This window comes from Manacus candei, unplaced genomic scaffold (assembly GCF_025592945.1).
Source record: "Manacus candei isolate 608988 ecotype Guabito, Panama unplaced genomic scaffold, ASM2559294v1 h1tg000008l, whole genome shotgun sequence".
Taxonomy (NCBI): domain Eukaryota; kingdom Metazoa; phylum Chordata; class Aves; order Passeriformes; family Pipridae; genus Manacus; species Manacus candei.
In genome coordinates this window covers 19,470,548-19,497,965 of record NW_026138056.1, presented here as the reverse complement: position 1 = coordinate 19,497,965, position 27,418 = coordinate 19,470,548, and the positions used below count along the sequence as shown (strand labels likewise).

The window sequence follows — 27,418 nt, the reverse complement described above, 5'->3', positions numbered from 1 at the left end:
CCGGGGCCGCGGGGCAGGGGCAGGGGCAGGAGCTGCGCGGCCGCCCCCTCCCCTCCTCGCCTCTCCGGAGCCTGTGCTGTGAATGCAGTGACAGCGGCGAGAGCGGCGAGAGAGGGAGCGGAAGACATTAGAGACCGCGGTGCCGAAAAATGAGGGAAAAAATTAATATAAATTCGCCCACCGCCTCAAACCGGACAAATTTCGCACAGAAATTTCCCCCGTGGACCCGGCTACCCGTGGGGTGTCCCCCGGACCTGGCGGCTGCGGCTTTGGGGGGATCCGGAGTGACTTTGGGGCACTCGACCCCCCTTTCCCGTCGTTTTTTGGACAAAAGTTTTTTTTTTCGTAATAAAGAAACGAATTTGCCTGCTCTCTCCCTCCGAGTGGCCCAGGAGCTTTTCCCTTCCCCATCGGTATGTGTTTAGAGAAAAGTGTGAACCCAAGTAAGTGCTGAGTCGTGTTTCATTGGGGAGGGGGGTTTTGCTAACTGAAAGCAGGAGAGATCCGGAGAGAGAGAGAGAGAGAGCAGGGACAGCTTGTTGTCAGTATCATAAACAACCAAAATGGAGGGAGAACTGAGGCATATAACAAAATAAAAATCAGAAAAAAATGCCAAAAAATACCTAAAAATCGGAGCTGCTCCCCCTTTTCTTCCTCAAGGTAACAGAATAAAACCCGTGTCTTCCCGAGACCGTTTTAAGGTTTCAGGGAGCAAGGAGTTAATATTTATTATTTTTTTTTTGTTGATGAATTCTTTGGAAAGGCAAAAGCCTCTTATAACTCGCCACCGACAATGAGAAAACGTGAAAATCCCTTTCAGGAGAGAGAGGTAGGGGGAGATGATGGTGCAGAAAGTGTGTAACTTGGGGGTAATGTGGAGTGATCCTAGATAAGATAAATGCTTTATGTGCTGCTTTATAACTTCCTTTTTTAATGCTTTTTTGGTATGTTTGGGGGGGTTTGGGGAGATGGGGGCTCCTTTCTTTGCCTCTGTCTTTTTCTTTCCTTTTTTTTTTTTTTTTTCGGACCGGAATGTAATGCCTTTGTAGTGTCACTTTCCTGATCTAATTAGGATGTGTGAGGCAAAGAGTAAACCTTTCCGGTTTATAAAGTGCGTTTTCGTTGTCTTTGAATTTCAAGTTTTCCTGGTAGCTCCCTCCTCTATTTAAACTGGATTCTTCAGAGCAGTGTGGGGTTGAGGTAATGCTCCATAGGGAAAGAAGAGAGGGCTCAGGGGCAGGGCACCTCTTCTGCGGATGGTTGCTGATTTCCCTGGCACGTTCAGTTCACCTGTTTGTCTCCTACAAAGAATGTATTCTGCAGTCTCCTCGTTTTATTTATATAAAATAATGATGCCTCATCTCACCTCACGTTGAAGTTAATGCGAAAGTGCTGCTGATGTTGGTTCCACGTGGGATCAGGGACATAGCAGGACATTTTAAAGAGACAGCTTCTCTTTTCCTAGGGTTATCAGCACCTCTGCAGCACCTCTGCCTTTAGCAGAGGGATGGTTCGTTGTTGGTTTTTTTTAATGGAAAGCTATCAAATCGGCCCTGGTCTGATAAATTAAGGCAGGATAACAGGGAAAAACGTGCAGATTCGTTGGGATCAAAGCAATTCTTTTGTGCGTAGCAGGTCTTTAGGGGAGTTTTCTTGGTGTGTTAATTGAGATGCTGTGTTTTGGAGAGCATTTTTTGGAGTGCATGTTGCAGAAATAAAATAGTCTCAGGTTGTTTAATATTAAGACCTAGTGCTGTTCTGCTAGCTGTGAATTCCCTGGGAGGAGATGAATTCCCTATGCGTGTAGGGCAATTTCATAGACATTTTGTAAAAGTTGTGAAGTGCATTATTCTTACTTTGAATACATTCAGTTTTGTTGGGAACACCTGAGTTTGCTGAAAAGCTTGTTCTGTACTTGAATCTCCTGAACAGTCCCCAAAGGTTTTGAAAATAGTGAAAGTAACTGTAGGTTTTAATTGGCCAAGGTAGGGGCTCTTTATAAGTACACCTTAGCTGTGTAGTTATAGCATCACTTGGAAGAATTGCCTCTGGCATTGTTTAAAGAAAGAAAAATCGTCCTAACTGTGGTCTAGTTTCATGTATATGTGTGCATGTGTGTGTGCATGCATGCTTTTAGCATGGGTTCTGGCTGATACAGTTTTATGCTTGATTTTTAACTTGCAAATGTTTAACTGTAATGATGTGAAATGCTCTGCTTATCCCTATTATCTCCTATGTATTTTAATTTTCAGTGAAATATCCTATTTAAAAAAAATAACATCGCCTCTTAACATGGTAATTTTATATCTTTATGAGAGTTACAGTGTTTCCTTTAGATTTGCTTTGGTTTTTTTAGTCATTGTATTTAATTCTGTATTGAAAGTTGAATACAGGTATGTGGTTCTTGAGAGCAAAGCTGAAGTACTGAACTTGTAGGCAGGCTATTTCAGCAAATGTTTTCTTTGAATTTGTGGAAGTTGAGTATCAGTTGTGATAGCCCTCTGTGTTCAATAGCATGTGCTCACAAATCATCTGTACCTTTACTACAAGGGTGACCAAAGAAGCTTGTTGTCTAGATAGCCTGGTGGTTAAAAATTTGGGAAGAAATCTCAAAGTTTTCCAGTGACTCACAGTTGTGAAAATTAAATCACATTAACTACTTTTAGGCTAGAAAAAAATACTCATTAAGGAAGAAAGATTAATCAGTTTGTATAAAGGAATGAACTTTAACATTTTTCCAAAACTGCCTTTTATGGTTTAGAGATTCAGACTTAAAAGTTCCTTTCTGAATATTTCTTAACCTGATCTATTATTTTTATTGACTGAAGTAACATTACCCTGGAATGCATAGAAATTTGATAAATTAATAGCAGTACACTATGTGTTGGTGGTTTTAATGTACCAGGGTAGATAGACAGATACTAGTAGATGTGCAGAACTAACTTAAATAAACTAGTTAATGGTATTGAGAACAGTATTTAAGAACCCTTCAAATGCTGTATCTGTGACCATCAGTATGAAGTGTTTAATATGTTACTATATTTTTACCTAATTAAGAACTTCTTAATCATTAATATTGTAATGCTGAAAATAGGTATAGGCACTGGTAATAACAACACGAAAGAAGCACATGTGGTGCAGTATCTTTCTTGACTTACAGCTATGTATTACAAATTAAATTCGGTGTATCCAACCATAGTACAAAATTCAGGACATAGGGAGGAGAAAGAGGAAAGGGTGTTCTCACAGAATTTGATGCTGTTCTAAACTGGGTTTAATTTAAGGTATAGTCCAGATGGTGATAGTAATAGCAGAAAATAAATGTTGTTTAGGATTTTTTTTTACAAACTTACTCTCTTTTGTAGAAAACTGAATTTTTCTTACAGTGATGAAGTGGGTTTTTTTTAATAAAAATAGAAAGTAACTTTCAAAGCTTCCTTAGTTCTAAGAGTTAAGATAATCTCCTGTATTATGAGTTGGTCTGATTCTATACATGATACAGTATGATTTTTTCAAGATCTTCTAAAATTAAAACACCTGAAGAAACAAATGCTATGGGCTGTTGTTGGTAAAGTTACCCTACTTTTTGTAGGTAAACTGGAGAGCTGTAAATGTGTTAAAATCCTTCTTAGATACTTATCGTTCCTATTCAATACTGTTTAAAAGTTAATAACTGCAATATTCTACAACAGTACAAGCAAATACACGAATCTGAATTGATATGCATTCAACTTTCCTTGAATGCTTAGTTCAAATGTGTCTCTTGGTGTGTACTTTTAATTTACTAATTATCCTGAAAAAATTAGTTTCCCAGCATAGAACTTTTGAGATTTAAATTAAGAAACCTTTAAAAAGTTTGTGTAATTCCAAAAGGCACTACATACTAAGCACAGACACTTCTAATGGTTGTCCATCTCTGCAGCTAGTTAGTCAAAATGGTGCCCTTAAGTCTCCTCCTTTCAGGGTATTACATGTGTTTTAAAATTAATGGGTTAAAGAGGGTACTGCTCATGTTCTAAATAAACCACTGTTTGCAACTGTTCAAGGTTATTTTGTTAAAATGGATGTTTTGCTTCAGAGTCTAAAACATAAGTTTTTAAAATTTTTTATAAAATTGCTTATAACTTCTTATGTTGTTAAAACCAGATTTTATGAACAAATGCTTTTTGGGAAGGTTCTTGAACATCTTTATCTGTTTACCAAGGGGAGATATTCTGGAAAACATGAAATATGTTAGAGCACTTAGACCATTCTCAAATCAGTGTAGAGTTAAAAGGAGCTAGCAGTCATCACCACTGAAGTGACAGAGCACTTGCTTTCATGGAGATATTCTCCAAATATCTGCTACTAGAAAAGATTTAGCTTGCAGAGCTTTTGAAAAAAAATGTGCAGTATTTATCCACTGAACTTCTAAGCATCTTTAACCAATTACCAAATGTTTAGGTAGCCTTAAAAAACTATTTAAAAATAATTCAAATATTAGACCAAAGTAACATTTGTATTGATCAAATATAAAATGTTTAAATTTTTGAAGCATAAGGGGTTTTTTTGCATTTATCTGAGCATTTTGATAGTAGAGAATTGTGTATTTTTCCTGCTAATCAAAAAAAAAAGACATCTAGAATTTAATTTAATTTATTTTGATTTTTAAATTGTGTGATCTTGTAACTTGAATGTAAAACATTGATTAACTCTCAATATAATCACTTATACAGATGCTTATATATGTTTTGATTTTTCAAGAAATATTTATCTGAAATTGCATAGATTGCAGTTATTAATGCATTTTAAATGAACAGTTTTCCACCAAATATCAAATGCAAGAAATTCTAATTGTATGCAACTAAAGAAAACGTAATATTTAGCAGAACTGGTCACCGTTGCTGCAGGTTCAGCTTCACTTTTATTTAGATTGGCTTGTTAAAGTGTTTTTTATCTACTTCAGTATCAGTGTTCACCTGTTATTGTATCATCTTAAGACAAATAGCAAAAATGAACAGAATGAGAGGGTTTTTTTTAAAATTTTGACAAGATATAAAATGCTTTTTAAAGTATCTTTGTGCTAACAGTTTTAAAGTATGGGGCCTTCTCATAGGTTATATTAAAATTGTTAATATTTAAATGGACCCTGCATGTCTAGTGAGCAGTTACTGTAGGATCATGGCATTAAAATTAACCCCCGTACATAGCAGAGTTTTGAGGTGACTGACTAAGTACATACTTGACAGTGAGGAGTGGAAAAGAATATGTAGTTATTCTCATGTTGAAGGAATAAATCAGTTCTGTTATAGCCTTCTCTGTAATAACTTCTGTCCCCTTCCTAGTTCATTGTCTTTGCAGACTGTAAAAATACCTTGTTAAATACATTGAAATACCTCTCCAGAGCGAGGGGCTATTTTTTCATGCTCAGCCCTTGTGGTTTTGATAGACTTACAAGATGGCATGGGGAGAGTAGCATGTGGCCCAGTGTGCATAATTTTATTTTATTTGTTTAGAGGAAAGGAAAGAGAGGAAAAGAAAAAACAGGTCTGAACTGGTATAAAACCAAAAAGTGAGATAGATACAACGAATATAGACAAGTGTGGTTATAATACACAGAACAGTAACTTAAAACTCTGGAGTAAAAGAGCTCAAATCAGATTTGAGAAAGTCAAGTGGGAATGAGCAAAGTAAAACCTAACAATTGCCATCAGAAGTAATTAAGAAATAACTATGTAAAGGAACTTGGAAAAATGCAAAAAGTGTCTGTTACAGTAAACTGAATTGCTATAATCTTCTTTTGCACTTAATGTGCTAAATTCCTCTCTCAAGGAGAATATCCCTAGAAATCAGATTAGAAGGTGTTTAAAGGGAATTATTTGTCAAAGTTGTTTTTTCACTAAAGTTAGGATAACTAATAATAATCTCTTCCATATTGCTATAATAATACTTTATTTGATATCATTTAACCATGCAGATTGCACATAGGCTTACTTATGTATTGTACAGGTAATTTACCTAGTAGCCTGACACTGTATTACTAACCATGAGAGCTTTTCTTTATGGCTGTGAGTCACATCAGATTTGGCAGTCTGCAAAGCATGAAGTATTTCATATGAAATAAGATGTAGATGGTTGATTTTGCCTTATGCACAGTTACTGTGAATTGCCAAGTAATCAGAAAGGAAGGAGAATGTCAGAAAACTTACCTTCCCTCTTCATGTATTGACTATGTAGTTGTGTACTACAGGGTGTCAGATTTGCTAGTGCATGAGTTTTCTAAAAAGCCCTGCAAATCACCTGATTCTGAATTAATGAGATCTCATTACACTAAGTGTTTGAACAGCAGAAAGACCCTGTGTATGCAAATCAGACTTTACTGTCCCAAGTGCTTGTCACTTCTAATAAAGCTCTTTACTGTGCGGTATATGTATTTATCATGAATGTTACATTTATATGTAATAGATACACAGACACATTTTAAGGAAACATCTGGCTGTTCAGATAGAATGTAATGTCTTTTGAATCAGTTGTGATATAGGAATATTTTTTTAAAAGAGACCTTTTTGAAGAAAAGGCAAAAAGAGAGATTCTGGCAGCTTGCTATTAAATTTCAATCAAGCCAGTATATTTAGTAATAAAACATTTACAAGTTTGTAAATGTTAAGTTTCTTCAAACTCTTACTGTCATGTGTGGAATTTTCATTTATACTAGTTGTGCATTTACTGCAGCTGCCTACATGCAGAGCTTAGTTGTACTGCATTTATCACATGCAAGTATAGATACAATATAAATATGTAAAAGTAGAAATTGCCTGCAGCTGTTCTTATGTTTTCATAAGACGATACCCTCCAAAGGTGTAAATTTATGGTGTTAGCTACCTGCTATCAGTTACTGGTACTCTTCTCCTCACAAGTACTTTAAGAAGAGTGAGTATTAAACTAAAATAAAACAAATATAAAATCCTGCCAGGGTTTCATGCTCTGTTTAAAAGCTAAACATAGACATTGTTCAAGCTTATTTTGTTCACTGGAAGTTACTGTGGTCGATACTCGCATAATTTGTTTCATCTAGGACACTAGGAAACGGTGAACCACATAGCTTAGAGAAGAGCTTAGACATAGCTGATCACAATAGATGCCAGTTAATTTAAATATTTGGATTTTTTTTTTCCTCTGTGACTTGACAGTTTTCTTTTATTCTTTTGAATACTAGGATTGTGTTTAGACTAAACCACTTCTAATTATGTCCCAGCACAAACATATAGCTTATGGCTATATTTTAATCAGTTTCAGAAAAAGTCATAAAAATATTATTGCGTCTGTCAAAGGACGGTGTTGCTACATGCTATTTTAAATGGTGTTTAAGTACAGTTATAAGCATACCAGTACAATGAAATCAGCTCTATTCCTAAACAACAAAGTTACATTATTTTTTACTTAAAAAGTTAACCCAGAATCCTAATATGTTAATTATCCTAATTATTCAGGCTGGTTTTAATATGTGTTGAAATTACTTTAAAAAGTATATATGAAATATTTATATCAAACTCGTTTAATTTCTCATTACTTGTAAAATGTAATGTTTTCCCAGTTATAATTTTAAAGGGTTTTTGTCTTAGCTGCATGAGAGTATCTTTTCATCTGGATACACTCTTTTCTGAACCCAGCAGTAATTTCACTTACTTAAAGCTCTTTTAGTCTCTTGGAATGAATCTGTGTCTCATTAAGTTTTGATATTGATCATTTTTGTACTACAAAAATTGTGCTGAGGAGTACTGTGTCATTAACTTGAGCTGGTGATGCTACAAGTATAAAAATTGTGTGTAGAGTAACACTGGAAACTTAGTCATAATGGTGTTTGGATGATGGGAATAGACCCCAACTGGACGAATGTTAAACTAACTTATGAGGAAAAGATGTCAGTTTTTGTAGCCTTGTAGCATTAGTCAAATATGTACTATACCTATTTCTCATAAGAATTACTCAAACACACTCCTAGTATGAATTGCTGTTGAAGGCAAACAGAAGTCTAGATTATACTTTCAGTATTGTTAAATGATGAGATGAGTTTCCTGGAACAAAAAACAAGTTTTAGAGGTCTCCCCTGCAGTATAATATTATTTCACCTTTGAAAACTTGGCCACTTCAGAATATTTGAGAACAAGTAAGTTAAGTTCATCTTGAGTAACACATTTTGGTTTCTAGTACAGTTTTTATCTCTGCATTATGTAAAACAAACTTCTTGCTTTTCATTATACTTAAATATTTGTACTGAAAGGAAAGTTCATTTAAGCAGTTTTTAGCTGCATTGGTTGCTCATCCATTTAATTAGAGTAGCAAGGTGCTTTAGTTTAAGGAGTTTGAATATGTATTATTATTTTTATTATTTCTATAGTTTGACTAATAAAAATACTGAACATAAAATGAGACTGAATTTTTCTTCAAGCCTTGAATGAAAAGGGAGGTGTGATCAAGAAGGGACTCTGGCAACTTAAATCACTGCCTCTCAGTCCTTTATTTGTGATATCAGTCACACAGTAATGTTGCAACCTTGAAACTGATAATATATTCAGTTATCTTGAGATGAACTCTGTAATTCTTCATTAGGCAGATTAAATTTCCTAAAGGTTATGTCTGAATAAGTACTTGAGTATTGTGCTATTTATTCTGGTTTTTAATAGGAACCAAGCAATAGAAAGTCTCTCAACTCTGAGCAAACCATTTCTCAAAGGTTTAATGGATGCCCTAAACTTTATGGACTTAAGACTTAATGGATGTCCCCTATTCTTGTCATAGTTTTAGTTCTTAAATTGTGGTTGAAAGTCAAATAATCCATTCTGCTAAGATCTTCATCATAAAGGAGGTAGTTTGGTATTTGAAGGTAGTTTTAGCATAAAAGTTTTATGTAGGTAGCTTAACAAAAAAGCAAAAAGGCAGGCAGAAATATGTTGTCAGGTTGCAAGTACTCTGTTCTGTGAAGTAGTACTAAAATCCCATTTCTTACATTGGGATAGTGAGACTCATAGTTTGAAGAAGACAGAGCATAACTGATTTGTTAATTCTTCCTTCCCAAATACATTTTAAATTTGCCACCACTTTGGCTGACAACAGCCTCTGGAGAGGGATTTTTTTATAAGGGCGTGTAGTGATATGACAAGAGGTAAAACTGACAGAGGACTGGATTTGATTTTAGGAAGAAATTCTTTACTTGTGAGGGTGGTGAGGCACTGAAATGCATTGCCCACAGATGTGTTGTGGGTGCCCTATCCCTGAAAGTGTTCAAGGCCTTTGAGCAACCTGGTCTAGTGGAAGGTGTCCCTGCCCATGGCAGGGGGATTGGAACTGGTTGATTTTAAGGTCCCTTCCAACCCAAACCATTCTACAATTCTGTAATATATCCAAATTTTTTGTAACTTAGGCCTTTGTAGGAAGGTTGTAAGGTTTGCTGGACAAAGGTCATATTGCATTTGTATCCCTCTAATGAATTAACTGTTACTTAATGGCTTTGTAATTTTGTGATGTGATTTTGTGTTTGGGGGTGCATCTGAGAGCGAATGTTGTCAAAATTACTTCAGCTCCCCTCCCAGTGCATGGCAGAATTCTGGCCTGAAGAGCAAGTGTTCTATCCTCTTGCTTTGGGTATTTTTAGACTGGTTATGTGGAGTAAAAAATTAATCCTTTGGTTTTTTTCACCTCAACTTATTGCATTTGTCAGTTGCTTAGGAAGTCTGTTCTTGGTATTTTTTTTAGTGTGTTGCAGTGGCTGGCAAAGTTATTAAATGATATGAACTACAGAATTTTTTGGTGGAAGAGGGAGATTTTTTCCTGTCTGATCCTGACCAGATTATTTGAAAGTTTCCTTTGCCTTTTCAACAGTGCTTAGCTATAAATGAAAACAAAATAAATTGAACAAGCTGTCAATAAAAACGCGTGTCCCAGGTTCCTCTGACAAAGCTTATCAAAATCCAGTTGGATGCTAACAATTCTTTTCTCTGTGACCTTCAAGACGTGAAGCTTCTATTTCATGCTTTCCAAATGTCAGCATTTCCATCTATCAAATTCTAGGTAGGTCATTAGTAACTATACAGTAGTAACTGTATGGTCTGTAGTGCTAACATATTAAACCTGTCTTAGAATGAGAGATCTGTGTTAAAGCTGAAGTGCTGCTCAGGGAGGGAGTGGTATTTCCCCATCAGCTTTTTTTTTTTTTTTTTTTTAATATTGCAACATGCATTTGAGATTGCTTCAGGTAGCACTCATGAAAAGGGGTGATCTTTAAGGTTGCCCAGAATCAAGCTGTTCAGCAGGTTTTTTTACAGGTTAAAACCAGTATTTTTTCAGGTTCGTTCGGAAATTGGTGGTCATTGAGGGTACACCATGGAACAGTAAAGTCATGTGCTTCTCGGCAGGGGATGCTGCTTAATGATGGAACTGCAGTGTCCTAAATGTGGAAGGAGCAGACCAGCAGTGAAGGACTCATTGCTTTCTAGAGTGTGAACAGGGAACTGCTTTACTCTGGCTTTTACAAATAAATTAATTATTTGGAATAAGATCCTTCCTTCACTCAGTGTCATTTTGATTTTTTCCTATGGTATCAGAAATGGACACTTCAGGATGATTTTACAAGTCTCTTAACTTGAAAGGGCAATTAGTGTAACCACATATGAAGTTAGAGTGTTTGAAAAATATTTAACTGTCTTGAAAGCAAAGAAAAATAACTACTATACTCATCTGGTGATATTTTCCAACAAAGTAAATAATACTTAGATGTCATAAAAGGTGCGTTGAGCAATAGCTTGGATCCCTCAATAAGGGAATGTGTGCTATATGAGTATATTTATTAAAATAATATATTATGTACATTTAGAAGAATGTAGTTTTCAATAACAAAACCTTCAAAACTTGACCAAAGAAAAAATTACATTGTGTCCATGTACATCCATAGCTTTTTCTTTTGAGATGAAAAGGTTAGGTACCTAGACATGCATAGGTATTCAGAATCTTCCATGATGATTTTTGGGAGCTGTACAAACACAAAACTCTTCTGCTGCATTCAGATAGTGCATGATAAAGTGCTTTCTAAGGTTACTGAGTTTGTTGGTTTTGTGGGTCTGAATTCAGAATTAAAAGTGATACATAGAAAAGTGATACTGTGCTGACTTAGTAGCACACAGTATTTTAGTCAAGTGTTGAAAGTGCATATTATAAAACCTGTATGTGAATGTTATATGGCTCTGGAGTTGACTCTGTAGAAATGTGGATTTTACCTAGGAAAACAATTGTTTTGTTTTGCCAGAACTACAGTTTTCCTCTGGTGTATTTGCCCTTAACTGACTTCTGCTCTGTGATTATTTTTTTTCTTGTTATTTGCATGGAATTGTGCTCATTCTTTTTCCTACAAAAAAATACAAATAGCATTGTACTCCTGCTGTGATTATTATGCATAACACCTCTGACTCAGCAGATCAAAAGTTATGTTTACTGGAAAACAGAATTAACATTTTATACTCTTTTTTAAGAACCCTTAAAAATAGCTGTGTCAAAAGAGATTATACTTTTAACGTGCTAATCCACTAAGCCATCATACATCATTCTGTAGGCAATGTTTTTATCCTAAGCAGCTACCTCTTACTAGAGCCCATCTGAAAGGTTTCAGGACATCCCAGAAATACGCCCATGAAGTTGAATTCTTAAGCAGAGAAGCTTCTTTAATAGAATGCGTAATACGTTCATTATCAAATTGCAGACTTTTTTCCAAGAATTGTTTTATACGTCAGCATGTTTTGGCCTGCTTTAAGGCATTCTGGCTATTCAAGACAAATTGATGATTAAAACTGGCATATGCCAAAACTTTTTCACAGCGTGAGGGGGTAGCAGTTCCTAATTCTGATGTAGATTATTCTGTTGTGATAGTGAAATACCTGAATAGAATGCTATACTGATTAGGGGAAAGATAAAGGGGTGTGCGAATCTATGCCAGCTGGATTGGAGACACTGAGATTCATCTGGATTAGTTGTTTCAATTGCTAATCTTGCCCCATGTCCCTCTGCCACTTTGTTTTCTGAAGTTGTCTTTTCAATGTTTGTAATAGTATACTGTTGCTGAGTAAAGAGTCACACAGACGTGGGAAACCGCAATACTGACTTGGCAGAAAATTCTGTAAAGTGCAAAAATACAACAAAAAGTAGTTCTGCCTTATCTTTTGACTTCAGAAATCTTAGATGTTGCTTGTAAGAACAGTATATATATGGGTGTTAATCTGAAATTTGACTGGAGTTTGACTGGCAATGTGTACATCAGTGACTAGAATTTTTTAGGTAATAAATACCAATACAAGGAATTTGCTTGTATTTAGTTAAATTACAGTGCAAAGTTTGCTGAAACAGCATAGAAATAATCCTTTTAGTTTATTTTTTAAAATGCTAATTCAGAATGATACAACATGAATGAAAAGTTTAGTTAGTTGTTATTACTTGATACTCTATTCTGGCTAGTTATGGAGCTCTATTTAATGTTATCTGACAGATTAGAGTATTTAACTTGAAAATGTGCTGCTGCTTGACTGGCAAGCTGAGACATTGCCTACTGTGATTTCCTACTGGCAAGAAATCTGTAAGGATTGTTTCAAGGCAAGCTTGGCCATAATTGAAACAAACAGAGTTAGGTAAGGTTTGATACACTGCTTTCTTCTTTAGGCCGACTGAAACATCTTTTGGAATTTGTGCCAGTGTATTTTTGGACTGTAGAAGTGTGTTTCGTATAATCTAAAAGACTCCTCGGGTTTGGTGGGAAGTGGGAAAGAGGATATTACGTGATACAGAGTAAAATGAAACATCCTCAGGCCTACACTGAGGATGCAGCAACAGCCCAAAGAACTGTCTCCTCACAGTGTTTTGCTGTAAGGCAGCGTACCAAACAGTATGAGATAGCACTTCCTACGTAGCACCTATAGATTATGTTAATAAATAGAGTATTTTCCACAAGGAGTTATATGTATTAGTAGACTGAAGTGCTATGTGGAAGTAGTTTTGACAGTCTTTATGTAAATTGTTTTTAAATAGACTGTTGAATAAGGTGGTGTTCCAAACAGTCGCAGTTTAAAATCCTGATAAGGCAGGAATTGTTGTAAAGTGTTTTGTTCCAGAGCTGTATACTGAATCGTCCTGGCAGACAGAGTTCTTCATTCTTCCGGGACTGGATTTTCACTGAACAATTAGATGAGGTTACCTACATTTGAAATGATTCCTGAAGTTAGCCTAACTGGTGTGAGAATGATAATACTGGAAACTGGTACATAAATCACTTTGTGGAGCTGGGTAGTTAACTGCATTAGTAAGAAATACACTCTTTGACTCACTGATTTAAATATAAAAACCCCACCAACAAACACCTAGTGAATTTTGTGTGTGGTTAGGATAGGGTATTACTCAGTTGACATGTATGGTCAGTGCAGAAACAGAGAATGTCTCTAAATTCAGCAAGTGGTGTGTGTTGCTCTAAAGGCAGCAAGTGACTCATGTGACTGTCTTAGCAGCTGGGCAGCAAGATTAGAGCGCTACTATGTACACATTCCCTTACTGAGGGGTCCAAGCTATTGCTAAATGAAATTGTATTACTGCCAACAAGTGAATAACAAGCATAAGAAAATATAATAAATAAGTGTGTCATCAGGTTAGTGCAGTAGTTAGTTCAGACAGTCGTTAAAGTAAAGGAAAAAAAGAGCCCTAACTTTTCCAAGATTCATATTTAAAAGATTTTTGACCTTTTTTTTCGGGCTAATTTCATATGAGATTGCATGTTAAGTGTTCCTTTCAATTTACAGATTTGCAAAAGTCATCTTGAAATGGCTGTTTCTGACACTGCAGGGGAAAAAAGGGGAATGTTAATGAGTTAAGAATCTTATTCCAAAGAACTCATTTATTTGTAAAAGTACTAAAAATATGCTTGTATCATGAAGTATTTTGATTTGAACTGAAATTGGCAAAGTGTATACTTCTTGGTCACTTGCTAATTTGAAGACTTATTCATGATGTTATTCCTCATGTATTTCCTAATTGTAAGAATTTGTGAAGTTTGTTCCAAATTGTCTTTAAGTTTTCCTGGCATGCCAGTACGGATTAGTGGAATATGTATTCTTTTTGGTTTTTTGTGTGTTTCCCTAATCTAATTTGGGGTTTTTTTGCTCAGATACTTGCTTTTCTTAAGAAAGTTAGTAAACATTTTTGACTGCTTTGTTCTTTATATGTAACGTGTTTACAGTTGCACGTTGAATTTCAACTATTACTCATGGATTTAAACTGAAAAGCATCACGCTGTCAAACATTGCTTTAGGACTAACATTCAGAACTCCTTTGAGTCTTGAGGACCAGAGGACATATGCTTGACTGTTGCAATCAAGTAAATTGATACAGAAATCAAGAAGACGTGAATATGAAGCTCCTTCATGCTATTTTTAGTGTCAACTTTCAGACGATAATTATGTTTTAAAGATGAGAATGTATTTACCGAAGGGGAGCTTTTATATTTAAAAAGCCAAGTCAGACAAGAAGTCAAACCCGGGATAAATTCCTTATAGTAAAAGAGGACCAGGAGAGTATGTGTTCCTAGTTATCCATGTCCCACTGTCCTCAACAAGGTTAAACTGTTTGTTTGTTATTTTGCTTCAGGTTTTCCAGGTTTCTGCTTTCTGTCTTTTCCTGTCTAGTTATGGCTTTTCTCATCTTGTTACTCTTTCATGTTTATTCCAAGTTTCAGCAGCTTTCTTCAACAGTGGTTTTCATTTATATCTCCAAGAAAACATGGAGAGCATAAAATAAGATTGTCCAGAGTAGTCAGTGCATCTGGAAACTACCTTCTCCAGGTGGACCATCATTTTAATAATACTTCAAAACACCTTATTGATCTGGCCCTTTTATTTTTGCATGTTAAGATTTTTCATAATCAAGTATCTCATTGTTCAGTATTTTGAAATGTCTGATTTAAAGGAAAAGTTCAGTTTAGGTTTTGTTTTGATTCATTCTTTCCTGAATGCTTCGTTACTACTTTTTTTAATGTACTGTTTTTCTGTACCACGTTGCTTTTCTATTCTGCTTTCATCATTTTTCAGTCCCATATTACTCATCAGTTGCAAAAGAAAGATGTTTGTGTGCTTATTTCTGCACCACTTGTTCCAGTGGTGCTCTGTGACATAGGATCACTAGGAGACAGAGGGTTATTTGTGTATTGACAAGTAATTTGTAGATAAAGCACTAGCAGACTGTGACCAAGGATATACAAACCTGCAAAATATATCGATCCTCTGACTACTTGAATGCTTCAGTGGATTCTTGTGTGTGATTCTTAACACATTCCTTGAGATGAACTATCTGAAATGTCCATCTGCCAGCAGGGTTTCAGGTCCTGGGTCTTGCTACTCTGTGTTCTGTGCCACAGCAGCTTCTTGGGCTTGGACTTCTTGCCCGTGCCCCGTCTCCTCCCCAGGGAAGAACTCTGCCATACTGGGGGTTGTGTTGAGCTACTGCGCCGCCTTCTGCAATGTGCTCTGCTTTTTAAAAGCACCTTTTGCACAGCTGGAAGAATCATATAAAATAAACAGCTGCCCTGAGAGGATATTTGCGTGAACTTGGACGTCGGCTTGTTTGTTTGTACCTTTCAGAATTAACGCCCAAAATCTCTTAGCCGCAAGTTTGTGCTGCTCCACTGAACTGAAGAGGAATTCTCATGGCTTCTAAGGAGGAAGCTCTTAGTCTGCCTTTAACCAAAAATACAGTATTGTCTTTAATAAATTTGGTATCCAAATGTCCAAGGAGAAACAGCTGAGCAAGATCAGACAAAAATATCTTGTATTTGTGTGAGATTGCCTCTTGTAAGCAGTCATGGCTTAAGAAAGGAGTGGGATAGATTCTTTCTTCATATAGCCCTTCTTCTCCTGCTCCCTCATGCTATTCCATTCTTAGGATAGGAAATTATCATGGTATTTGCTTCTCAGGGCTGTTAGAAAATCGTGGATATTTTGAAGGAAGTTGGGATGGTGCTTCTGATACTATTTGTATCCTTCCGGTGAGAGTTTCACAGTGTCAACTGTGTGTGCCACCTGCCCAGTATGCTTTCCTTTGGCAGGAAGGCCTACAAATAAGAAGAAAAATGGTTTGGGGGAAGTTAGTAACTCTTTTTTTTTTTTTTTTTTTTTTAAAAAAAAAAGCTTAACCTGTGTTCTCTGATAGCATTTCTTAGGGCTAGAGTTGCAGTCTCACCTCTTTGCTTGCACTGGGGAAGGCCTGGCAAGATTCTGGAAGTTATAAGCTGATCAGAAGTGACTCTTCAGCTCTTCAGTTTCAGATGTGATCTTCGTATTTGATTCTCTTAGGGATTGATGAGCTTCCTGGTGATGAGAGTGAATTTCAGTAGCTGCTGTTGGAAAGAGAAATCTTGGTTCTGGTATCCTCTGAGAAAGCAGAGGAAAGCAGAGGATCCTTCTGGGACAAGCTGAAAAGTGAAGCATGGGAAGGATTGGAGCCTAGATAACTGAAGCACTCCTCTCCAGTAACTATAGATACTGTGGTCTTTCACAGGAGAGCAGTGGACAGGAAGAATGTTTGTTTCTAAGCACTGATGACCGGGTAAGAATAAATGGAACTAAAGGAGGCTTTAGGAGTTGTGTTGCTTTGTTCGTGTCTTAGAAAAAAGAAAAGTAACATCCATTTTTAGGATTCAGTGTACTAGAAGTTGTAAAGGAAAACACAGCAGGCATCTGTCCTTCCCCTGACAAGCTTACAGTGTTACTCGAAGGAGGAGAACTGAGACATGTGGAAAAGAAAGGAAAAAATGCAGTTTGAGTACTTGTGGTTGCATGTATGCACCCTGTTTAATTTTGTGTGTTAATTTAACAACAGTGGCTGACACTACTGTTTTTAAATCAAATAGTAAATTCAGCTGTCCCTCATTTACACAAAGCCAAACTATGTTCCTCTCAGTCATTGCCATGGACACTCCTATGCTATCCTGTTTTACAGGCCCTGAATCACTGAAGGCAAATATCCAGTGGGGTGCTAGTTCTCAGAGCTGTATGTATCCTGCAGATGGGAGTTCATAAGCCAGTTTTCTGGCTGGAAACTTATGCATGGATTTTGACAATGGAACATATTTATACAGAGTTCTGGTATGCTCTCTAGCACGTTTGATGTTTTGCTTCAGGCTCTGGATACTGTGAGAAAACCTGCCCTACAGCCAGAAAACCTGCCCTACAGCCACAGTCCATACCCTGGTGAAACACTGAGCTGCTTGTATGTTGTTTCTGACTCTTGTGATAGAGAGACCCCTCTTGCCCAACCTGTATCATGATACTTGTACTGTAAAGCACCTTGATACCAAAGGAGGAGAGCCTGGGTTGCATGCACAGGATAAAATGCAGAGTGAGAATAAAGTAAATTACTCTTGTGGCTTTTTTTCTTAGACTTGTTTTTTTAAGAATCAAACTTTTTGGCATTTTTTGGAAGAACCTGTTCTGAGACTACTAGGCTGAGTTTTTCAAAACCATTGTCTTTGTAATCCGTTTAGAATGCAGCTTTCACTGCCTCCCAATGCAGCTTCAGGCACTAAGTGTTTCTGCAAATCACTCCTTGTAGAGTCACGCTAAAGACCGAGAAAATTAATGACCTTTCTGTAGCATTTAGTTTAAATGACACAGAGATTTCTAATAGAATCAGAGTCCTTCTAGGACAGCTTTCTGACTCAAAACATTGATTTCTGAATACTAAAGGGCTTGTGGAATAAGTAATCAAAAATTGGTTAAATTTGGGTAGAGTTCTCAGGAATGACAGCTCTACCGCTATCCCTGTCTAATTTCAAGTCTCCGTCACAAAGGACAGGGGTTCAAAACACTAGGAAAAGGAAAAGTAGGAGAAGTCTGCCAGAATCTTTTGACCCAGACAAAGCTATTTTATATTAACCTTTGTTTTTGAAATGGCTGCACCGTTTTAAATGAATAAAAAGTGAAGAAACAGAACAGGGTAGCAGACTAATTTGTAAAATTTCCCAAAACAATGGCAGTTTGGCAAAGTTGTCTTATACAGAGGAGTTTGTCTTATAATGGCAAGTGTTTGGCAGCATGGTGAAATGTGACCCTACTAATTCTGCCAATAGTAAAATATGCTGGATTTGAGTTCATATTTGTACCTAGTGAAAGCAATATCAGCTCCTGTGTACATTAACAGAGGAATTGTCCTGCTATTAAATCAAGAGTTGTAAGAGAACTGTTACCACGGGCCTTTGCAGTCCCATCAAGGCCTGAGATGATAGCACTTTTATTTAACCTGATAAATGCTGATCAAATTCTATATTTGCATTTTATTTAGGAAGAATAATTATACTTGTGTGCATATCAAAGCCTGGTGTTCTGTTTCTGACACTGGCAAAACCAAAGGTGTTGTGAAAGTTACAGGAGTAGGGATGGCTTTCCCAGAGTATTATCCTGATCTTCAATTATCCACTTGTCAAAGGCTTCCTGAGCCAAACACGATGGGTTTGTATTTACCAACCCTTACTGGACTTTTTCCATGACTTTTTCCTGTGACCTCTTGAGCCTTTGTAAATTTTAAAGTGTCTAGAGACCCTGTTGTAAGGAGTTACACAGCAGAAATGTGTGAAAAGCAGGTACATTTCCTTCTCAAGCCTGTGTCCTTTCATTTAATTTCGTATCTCTAGCCCTTTTATTGGAAGAAGCAGTAGCTACCAGTCTGTTCAGCTTTGTCTCTCTCCAGCCACTTCAGTGCAGGCATACCTGTGTATTGATTCCTTCAGAGAGCTCCCTTGCTTCGTGGAGCTTGACTTCCTTTCCTTAGTTGTGTTGCCTCTTCACCAATATATTGTATTTGTTCATATATCCTCCCACCCCCCAGTTGTTATTCAAGTTTATCCTGACTTGTCTGGCGTAGACATCAAGCTTACTGTAGTACTTTGATGGATTTTGGGTATTAATTGTTAGGAAAGAAATCAAACCGGCAGCAATCTGTGGTATGTCTGTCTACTCAATGCTGTACAAAAGATATGTAGCATGGCAAAAATACAGGACAAGGTGATGAATGTGAAAAAGGAAGGCCTAAGTTGGCTTAGACTTTTCAGTATGGAATGAGACTACAAAAGGGAGAGTACTGAAAATAGAGATTTCATGTCATAGGCAGAATCATAAAGGAACCATGAATGGCATTGATGGGATGAAGGGGAGCAAAATCATTAGCTAAGAGAAAAGAGAAATGGTGGGAAATGGGTTCAGAATGAGCTAAGAGAAAGCAGTTGTTAATAAAATGTGAAATTAAGCTGTGGAACTCCTTGCCATGGGATGTTGTCAGTACAAAGGCTTACATGAGCACGAGAGAGGGCTGCCAAAATAGTGGGAAAGAGGGGTATTTAATCTATCTAGCTCAGTAAGTCGCTAAATCACAAATGGTGAAATTCCCAAAAATACTACATACTTGTCTTCCTCATGATCTGCTGTTGCTGTTATTGGAGCAAGGCTGCTGGGCTGGATGGACTTTTGCTCTGGCCCACTAGGACCATCGTTGTGTTTTGATGAATATTCAGGGACCCCGAACCGGAACAAATCACCCAGAACTGTAACAAATCACTCTGGCTGAGCCAGATGCCTTGCTGTCACAGAAACCATGTCTGTCTCTGAACCTATAGAGAACCACTTGCGAACTAGTGAAGTTTTTTCCATGTAAACTTAAAGCCAGTGTTTTGTTGTCTAGAAAGCCTTTTCATTTCCAGCCTAAACTTACTTTTGATAAGCTTACACTTATTATTTGCTCCAGCCCTGTAGATTGTCTCTTTGGTGTACTTACTAAGAACTGTAGGCATTTTTTTTTTTGGTCAGATGTTTTGTTGTGCTATCCGAGATAAATTTTTTTGTGAATTTGTATTACTAAATTTATACATGGTGTTCCCAGCAAGATCTTGGACGTAGCATCTGTATGTCCCTTTCTGCTCTGAAAATACAGCTTTTTCCAGTCATTATATTTTCTTTCTTCTGAACCAACTTGTTTTAGTGATTTTTACTAGCTGCTTATAGGAAGGTTATACACAAATTTTTTCCTTTTCTGCTGCTTCCAACTAACAGTTCATCACTTCTCATCAGAAACTAGTAGTCTCTGTGTTACTCTGTTCTTTGTTGTTACTTTTCATCCTATTTCTGTCCTTAAGATTTGTTACCATTTTTCTTGTGTGTTGTTTCAGTCTGCACTGTACTTCTACCACCTTCTAGTTTCATGTTTTCTGCGCATTTTAGTAGTGCTCACTTAAAGACATCAAAAAAATTCTGAATGAAAATGTTGAATCAAAAAATACTGAAGACCAGTCTTGGCAGAAGTCCATAAGTAAAATCCTTCCACCTTTTTCTGAAAGAAATCTGTTGCTATCTCCTCTTGATCTGCTTTTCCTACCATACTATTCTTGAACTAACCCCTCTCTTCTCAGCTCAACAAACTACTGCTCAGGTGGTAGTATAGCAGATTTCTTACTGAGTGAGACTAGAGCTGTTGTGCCTCTTTTGTATAAAGACTATTTGTGATGGTGAAGAAAAGTTGAGTGTTTGATGTGGTTCAACTTTAAGAATCATGAAACATTTTATTTGCTTTTTCTCTTTACCTCTGTGTTTTCATTCTTTCTTTGAAAGCATGCTCCAAGCAAGAGGCTATGCTGTCATCATTAATTGCGTGTCCAGATAACTTTTCTCCACCTTTCCTCAATATTGAAATGAGGCAAAAAGTTTGTACTTGGATTTGATGCTGTTCTGAGAGACTTCCATATCATCACAGCCTTGCTTACTGTGAAATCAGAAGATAGTATTTCAATAAGAAAGATTATATATTTTTTTTAAATTCACCTTTCAGAAGCTCCTGTGTTGCTGTCTGTGGTTGACATCCATCTCTGGTGCAGAGGACTGTAAAATTCTACATTATTTTCACTCTACTAGGAATAGTGATTTCTAACAGTTGCCCACTGCTTTCTCTGTTGTGATTGTAGATGTTTGGCAGGCTTAGTTTGAACCAAGTTTATTCAAGGAGACATCTCACCAATAATATTAATTTAGTCGTTTAGTACCTTTCATCTCCCTGGCTGAGGTGAGAGCCTCTCACAGTGTCATGATACTGCATTAGTCTGTTGTGCTCAGTTCTGCCAGGTTGATTCTTCTTGGATGTTGGGTCTGCAAGGCAGAGATGGTGCCAAATCCCCTTGTCTAGAAGGATGCTGAAATTTCTGCTATTCCTGTCTCTGGATGGCTACTCAATACAGTTAGTACCAAGAGACCACGGGAAATCTGTGAGTGCAGGGGGAGCTAGGCATGTGGGAATCCCGAACTGCTCATCCGTGTTCATGAGGTGGCTCTTCTCTGCCTCCTCTTGTCCTGGCACTAAACCACTCCAAAGACTTGGACTGCACAGAAATGGTTAACATTTTTTCTGTAGGGTTAATTTGACTGTTTTAGCTCTTTAGGGTTAACGTGAATGTTTTAGGTTTCTGGCCTGGTATACTGTGTGGTCAGACAAGCACCAGTGTGAGAAGGAAAGGGAGGGAGGAAGAAGCACTGTACCTTGAACTGTTTCAGCGTGGGGACATGCTGAAAATAACTAAGTTCTGGACATGCTAACAGAGTGCTCTCATGTGTTCTCTTCAACGTGACAGCTGGACAGATGTGTCCATCTCCAATCCTAGAGCATTAGCCAAGACACTGTACCAGATCTGTAAGCCCTGCCTCTGAGCTGCTCATGGATGCTTTTGCCACACAGCCTGGCCTCCATCAAGAAGGTGGCTTGTGTCTGGCCAGCTTGGGTTGTTGGCTGAGCGTGGTCACCTCTGCCTGTGGCTGACCCAGTAAACAAAGTGCTTGCTTGGGTGGAATTACCTAGTTCTGGAGATAGCTGCTTTGCTTTTGGGATTGGATCCAGAGATGAGAAGGTAACTGCTGAAGTTGCTTGCCAAGGCAGATATCAAATCTGATGAAGGATCAGGCCTTGAGGTTAACTGACAGCAATTATCTGTACCATAGCTATATACTGAGTGATTCTTCTGTGTTTTGTTTTGTGTTCTGTTTTGTTTTGAAAAGGTGATGTCTCACAGTGCTAGTTTGTGTGTAATTCAAGGGAAATACCAGCCCTCCTCTTGGCAAGTACAGCAAAGTACAGCCTTTTGCGTACAAACCTTGACGTTTTGGTGACAACTATGGTAACAATGAGAAATTAAAATGTAAATGTCTGATACATTCTCACGTTCTTATTCGGGATAGAGGCTCCTCCAAAAGCAACCCCTACTTTGGTAAGGAAACAAGCGATTTCAAAAACGAGCATGTTGAAATCATCAGGCCATTGTACCTGTTTTTATAGTCTGTCTTTTTTCTTAGCCATTTGTTTGCATAGCCCTAACTCTTTTCAACCATTTTGTTCCCTTTTCATTAGAAGATGCTTCCCCTCAGCACTAGTCATGGTGGCAGCTTGTGCACAGTGACTGGGCTGGGTGTGTCAGGGGAGAGCGATGGAAGGTTGTCATCGCCACAGGTCATAAATAAGTGTATTGTGTGCAGTTGATAATATGTAACAAGTGTGGTTTAGTAAGATGAGCTCCCAGCCCTTCCTGCAGAAGGGGATACATACCTTCCTTTACTCTGGCAGATTTCTGAGATATGATAGGAGGCACGAAAGAAATGTAACTTCTACAGCCAAGTTTCTGTGTGTTACACTTTCATGTGTTCTTAATGATAGAAAGCTGTGCTGTCAGACTGCTGTCAGCGTTAGCTGGTTATGAATCCACACTTCATATTTGCACGTATTTCTTTTTTCTTAAAGGCTGCTCATTTGTGCAGTTACACACAGACGGCATGGGCATGTGTCTCTGCATCTCTCTTCTCTCCCTCTGACACTCAGATTTGGGTAATCAGGGCAGTTGCAGTTTGAAATTTGCAATTGTAACATTATCTGTTAGAAGTAAAGAAGAAGAAAAAAAACCCTGCTAAAATCAGTAGTGTAGAACATACTAGAACAACTAGAAAATACTAGATTGCTTCAGATAAACCTGACCATTATCGTGTGCAATTAGACCAAGTGTTTTAAAGGATTAATAAATATTATATTTTGAGAGATTGATTAGTGGTAGGAAGTAAGGCTGCCAGTGAATTTTTTTTTAAGAGTCCAAATGGGAAGATCTCTTATTAGAATTTATCCAGTTGTTTAGCTTTTCTTAACAGAAGGTTCATAGGCCTTAGAAACGAGTGTCATATGAAATTTCAAGCTCAATAGTCACCTGCTTTTAAAGAAAAATAGTAATATTCCATAATTTCAGAAAACAATGCAGTAAGTGCTTTTTGCTGTCAACATATGCCCGTTTGTTTACATTTGTTTGTATTCTAAACTGTTTTGATTTTTGTTTTGTTAATTTTGTTCTTAGTTGCAGAAGCCCTTATAGGGTTCCAAGGATTTAACTGGCTTGCTTTCTACCCACTTTTTCCTAAACAGCGACCATACCAAGGGTGTGAAAAATCCTCTACCAAACATTGCCTTGTAATTTGTTAACACTGCTTATTTGCCTCTGCTTGGCTTAATTTCACTCTTTAGATCTCCTTCTCCTCTTCATGGCATTCGCTGTTTTGAGGCATTTTTTACCAACTTGTCATCTGCCAGATAAAGGGAGGCATGAATGGAAAAGAGTGCTTTCTTATACCTGTTTTATTAAGAGAGCCTTGTTGTTCCTAATCGGCCTCTAATTTGTCTCTGTTTCTTCTTACTTAATCTCATTTTGCCCCTATCTCCAAACTTCCTCTCCCTCATCTTCATGACTCGTCCCTCCCTGATCTTTAGTTTGGATGAAGCCAGGAGGAGTGGTTAGCTGCCAGAATAGCTCAGTTATTACTTACACAGGGAAACTTCATCCTGTCTGACAAGCATACTGTTCGTAGCCTTGAGGGATATACCTGAAGGGCACAGAGTTTCCACTCAAAATTTAAGTAGATTAGATTATGTGTACATATTTGTTGTGACTTGGCAGGTATCCCAGTGCCTGAGGTCTTAAAACATATACTTTGCTATACTCGAGGCAAGCTCAACTGCATGTTTCAAAAGATGCTCTGGAGAGATGGGAGGCTGCTGTTTGGAGTTCACAAAAGTGTTATCCTCTCTAGATCTGATACAACTCAGGAATTCTGACTACTGTTCTGTCTAGTCCTGTATTTTGTCTTAATATGAGGTGCTATTAGATGCTTCAAGGGGTGGTATAACCGTAAGATACAAAGGAAAAGATCCTCTCTTTTTTAACTCTGTGCTGGTTTGTATTTTGCCCTGGAAAAAGAGGGTTGGCATTATTTTTTTCCTGAAGCCATCTTGAAATCATATTAATTCTGGATGATCCAGTTATTTATATAAATCTTGTCTGTCTAATTGTGTGCTATCTTCTAGCAGCAACGGGCTAATACTTTGCTGTTTAAAAATAAAGTTTTGGTGTTTATTAGTTTAAAATTTGCTATGCTGTGGTTTTATTGAGTATCTCTCTCTGTCATAAAAACAGATGAAACCATCTGAACAAGTTAATTCTACTGCCAATAACGTCAACAGTTTTATCTTGTTATCTTGTTAAGAAAAAAAACCCCAAAACAATCAATCATAAAAATGCAACCCCAAAATTCAGGTGCTGCAGATACACTGGAAGGAACCGTAAAGTTAAAACAGCTGTATTTTATGAAATTCTGTTTGGTATGGCATTTTTCCTTATAAGGACCAATGACCAATTGTTTTGATTATTTAGAAGGAAAAAATTCCATGAGAACTGTTACTGAAAATTACTAACTTGGCGTTAGTGATCTGTCGCTCTCTTACAGCATTTGATGCAATACTGAAGTTAAGATCCAGTGCTTCAGCTGTTTCTGTGTGACCCATTTATTATATTTTCTTGTAAATTGCTAATGATATCTGTAAATAAATACTGCTCCTGTTTGTAGTGGTGTCTTCTTAACATCCAGGCCTTTGTAAATAATGAACAGCCTGTGTATCTAACAGAAAGCTCCAACACTTGATTCGTGGTGCACAGTGACCTACAGGCTTTTTCACCAAGGATCTGAAGTGATTCCTCAGGTTTTGCCATTAGAGCAATGAAGCCTTGGAAGCAGGAGTGTGGCTCTGCAACTGCTTGTGGCCAGTGGAGGCTCTGCAAGACCAGAGTGGCTAGGGCTGCACTCTAGAAACTAGGGGTGGTTGGGTCAGGTTACAAGAGGAGGGCAGACTTGACAGAGAGGTAGGCTGGGTTTGGTTAAGTAGTTTTGTTTCTTTTTTTAAGTAAAGTCTGGAAGTTGATAAAAACGTGTATGTTGATATGCCTTAGATGTGAGCTGCTTTTGCTCAAAATTGCAGAGGGGTATGTGAGAGAGATGGGACCAGGACTTAGGAGATTTGAAATATATATATCCATCTGACCCATTCTTTTGGTATCTTAGTGGCTTAGAGATGATCTGCTTGAAAACAGTTACTACAAACCAGTTTGTATTATCTACTGCAGTAGTCTCTTAAAGGTAGAGGATAAGGAATAACCTATTGTGGGGAATTTTTTTTCTTTACATTATGCATGATATTCTTTCTGTATGTTGAAAAAGAGATTCTCCCTAACAAACAGAAACTGCATGCAAAATTTACTTCACTTTCTGTTCTTTACTTCTATTTTGTTTTTCGAAGTATGGAAACATAGGATTCACTCAAGCAAACAATAGGTAGAATTGTCCCTTTGTGAACTTTAAAATAGATGAAGTGAGAAAGAATGTCTAGGCTGATGATTACTGGGAAATAATTAGTAAAACCAATGTACTATGGCTTAGTCCACAGTAGGATGTTACCTTGAACACACTTCAGATCCTTTACAGCATCATGTGTCCATACTGAACTTAATTCTCAGTGTTGCATCACGAAGGACTACTTACTTTAGTAAATGCTTGTTGTGGTGAGTTAGTTTCCAGTTTAAGGTTTCTTTGGGTTAATTGCTTATAATATACTGGAGTTTGTATTTGGAGTTTGTATTCCTACTTGGCTCACTACCCATGTCCTTCTTTACTCCAGGATCATCCTGAGGGGATGCTCCACACATTTTGACAGGTAGGCAAGAGTGGCTGCTCTTTGTGGTGGAGGTTACAAGCAAGTTGCTTGGAATAATCAATTAGTTTTGAAGAGTCTACCAAGGCTCTGGGTGGCCTCCAGTTCATATATGACTGACCCTACTCAGATATGAATTGTTATGGGATAGACAGGTACAGGTCACTCCCCACATAAGTGAAAGAGAGAAAGCACACCTGGACCTGGCCTTGGGGATGAATCAGCAGAAGGGACCACAAAAGATGTAGCAGAAGACAAAGAGACACAACAGGATTCTTGATCAGTGCCTTCATACATGCTCTGGGCTGTGGTTTTGCAAGTGACATTGCCACCAAAGCCACCAGCAATTTATTTTTTTTCTCTCGGATGGTGCACAATGCCACAGCCTGAGGTAACTGGGTAAAAACCCGGAAAGAAAAGGTCAATAACCTCACCCGTGCCATAGTGTCTGGCTGGGCCTGGGCCTGCTACAAAGCTCTGTGTTTCATCAGCTGTGAACAATACCCAAGAAACGGCTACAGGATCCTGCAGAGGCTGGAGGAGGAAACTAATCTGGTAAGTATTGCATGCCCAATTGCACAGTAACTTGACAGGAGGGTTTAAACTACTTTTTCTGGAGTGGAGCTCTACCGCTCAGGTAGCAGACTTTCCCTGGACATTTAACTTAGCTGTTCTCAGACTTAGATCAGACTCCTGTTTTATTTATTTTCTGTGGGGTCCTCATCCACACAGATGCACTGTGTGCATCGCTGGCCACCTCCAAACTTCTGCACTCCAGCTGCTGTCCCTCCATCCTGTCATTTCTCTTACACTCTCACCCAGAGTATCAACTTTTACTGTTAGTATCCCCTACCCCTATCCCTGGTCTTTGCTCAGCTAACCTTGCCTGCATATCAGTCCAGCTGTACTGAAGGACTTTTTGGAAACTTTACACTGTCAGCTCCCTGGTACCTCCATGTCTTCTCCTTCCCCTCATTCTCTGCTCTCTCTACCCTCAATTTAAAAGACCCATTCCATGAGAAATAGCATCAAGTTATCTTCTCTGCCCAAATCAGTTGTTTTCACTGTCCAGATCTTTGCAACTCTGTCCCGTACCTGCCTTGCCCTATTTGGAAACCCTGGCTGGAAATCTCCAGGAGGAGAGCGGTGACCCTGCTCTTGGTGCTGATGTCACCATGGAGCACACTGCTCGCTCCCTGCCTTTGGGGGGTCCCTGGGGCTGTGGGGAAGGCATGAAGCAGCCCAACCCAGCTAGACACGGCAAGGAGCTGCCTGTGTTAGCTGAGCTCAAGCCATGGCATGGCTCACATCCACGCTCCCT

The 27,418-nt window shown here is 37.9% G+C and overlaps 1 protein-coding gene across 1 annotated transcript in view; it reads left to right on the top strand.

The window, feature by feature from the left end:
* PLAG1 (PLAG1 zinc finger) overlaps positions 1-27,418 on the top strand; it is a 55,456-nt gene that overhangs the window by 683 nt on the left and 27,355 nt on the right. The window lies entirely within an intron of this gene.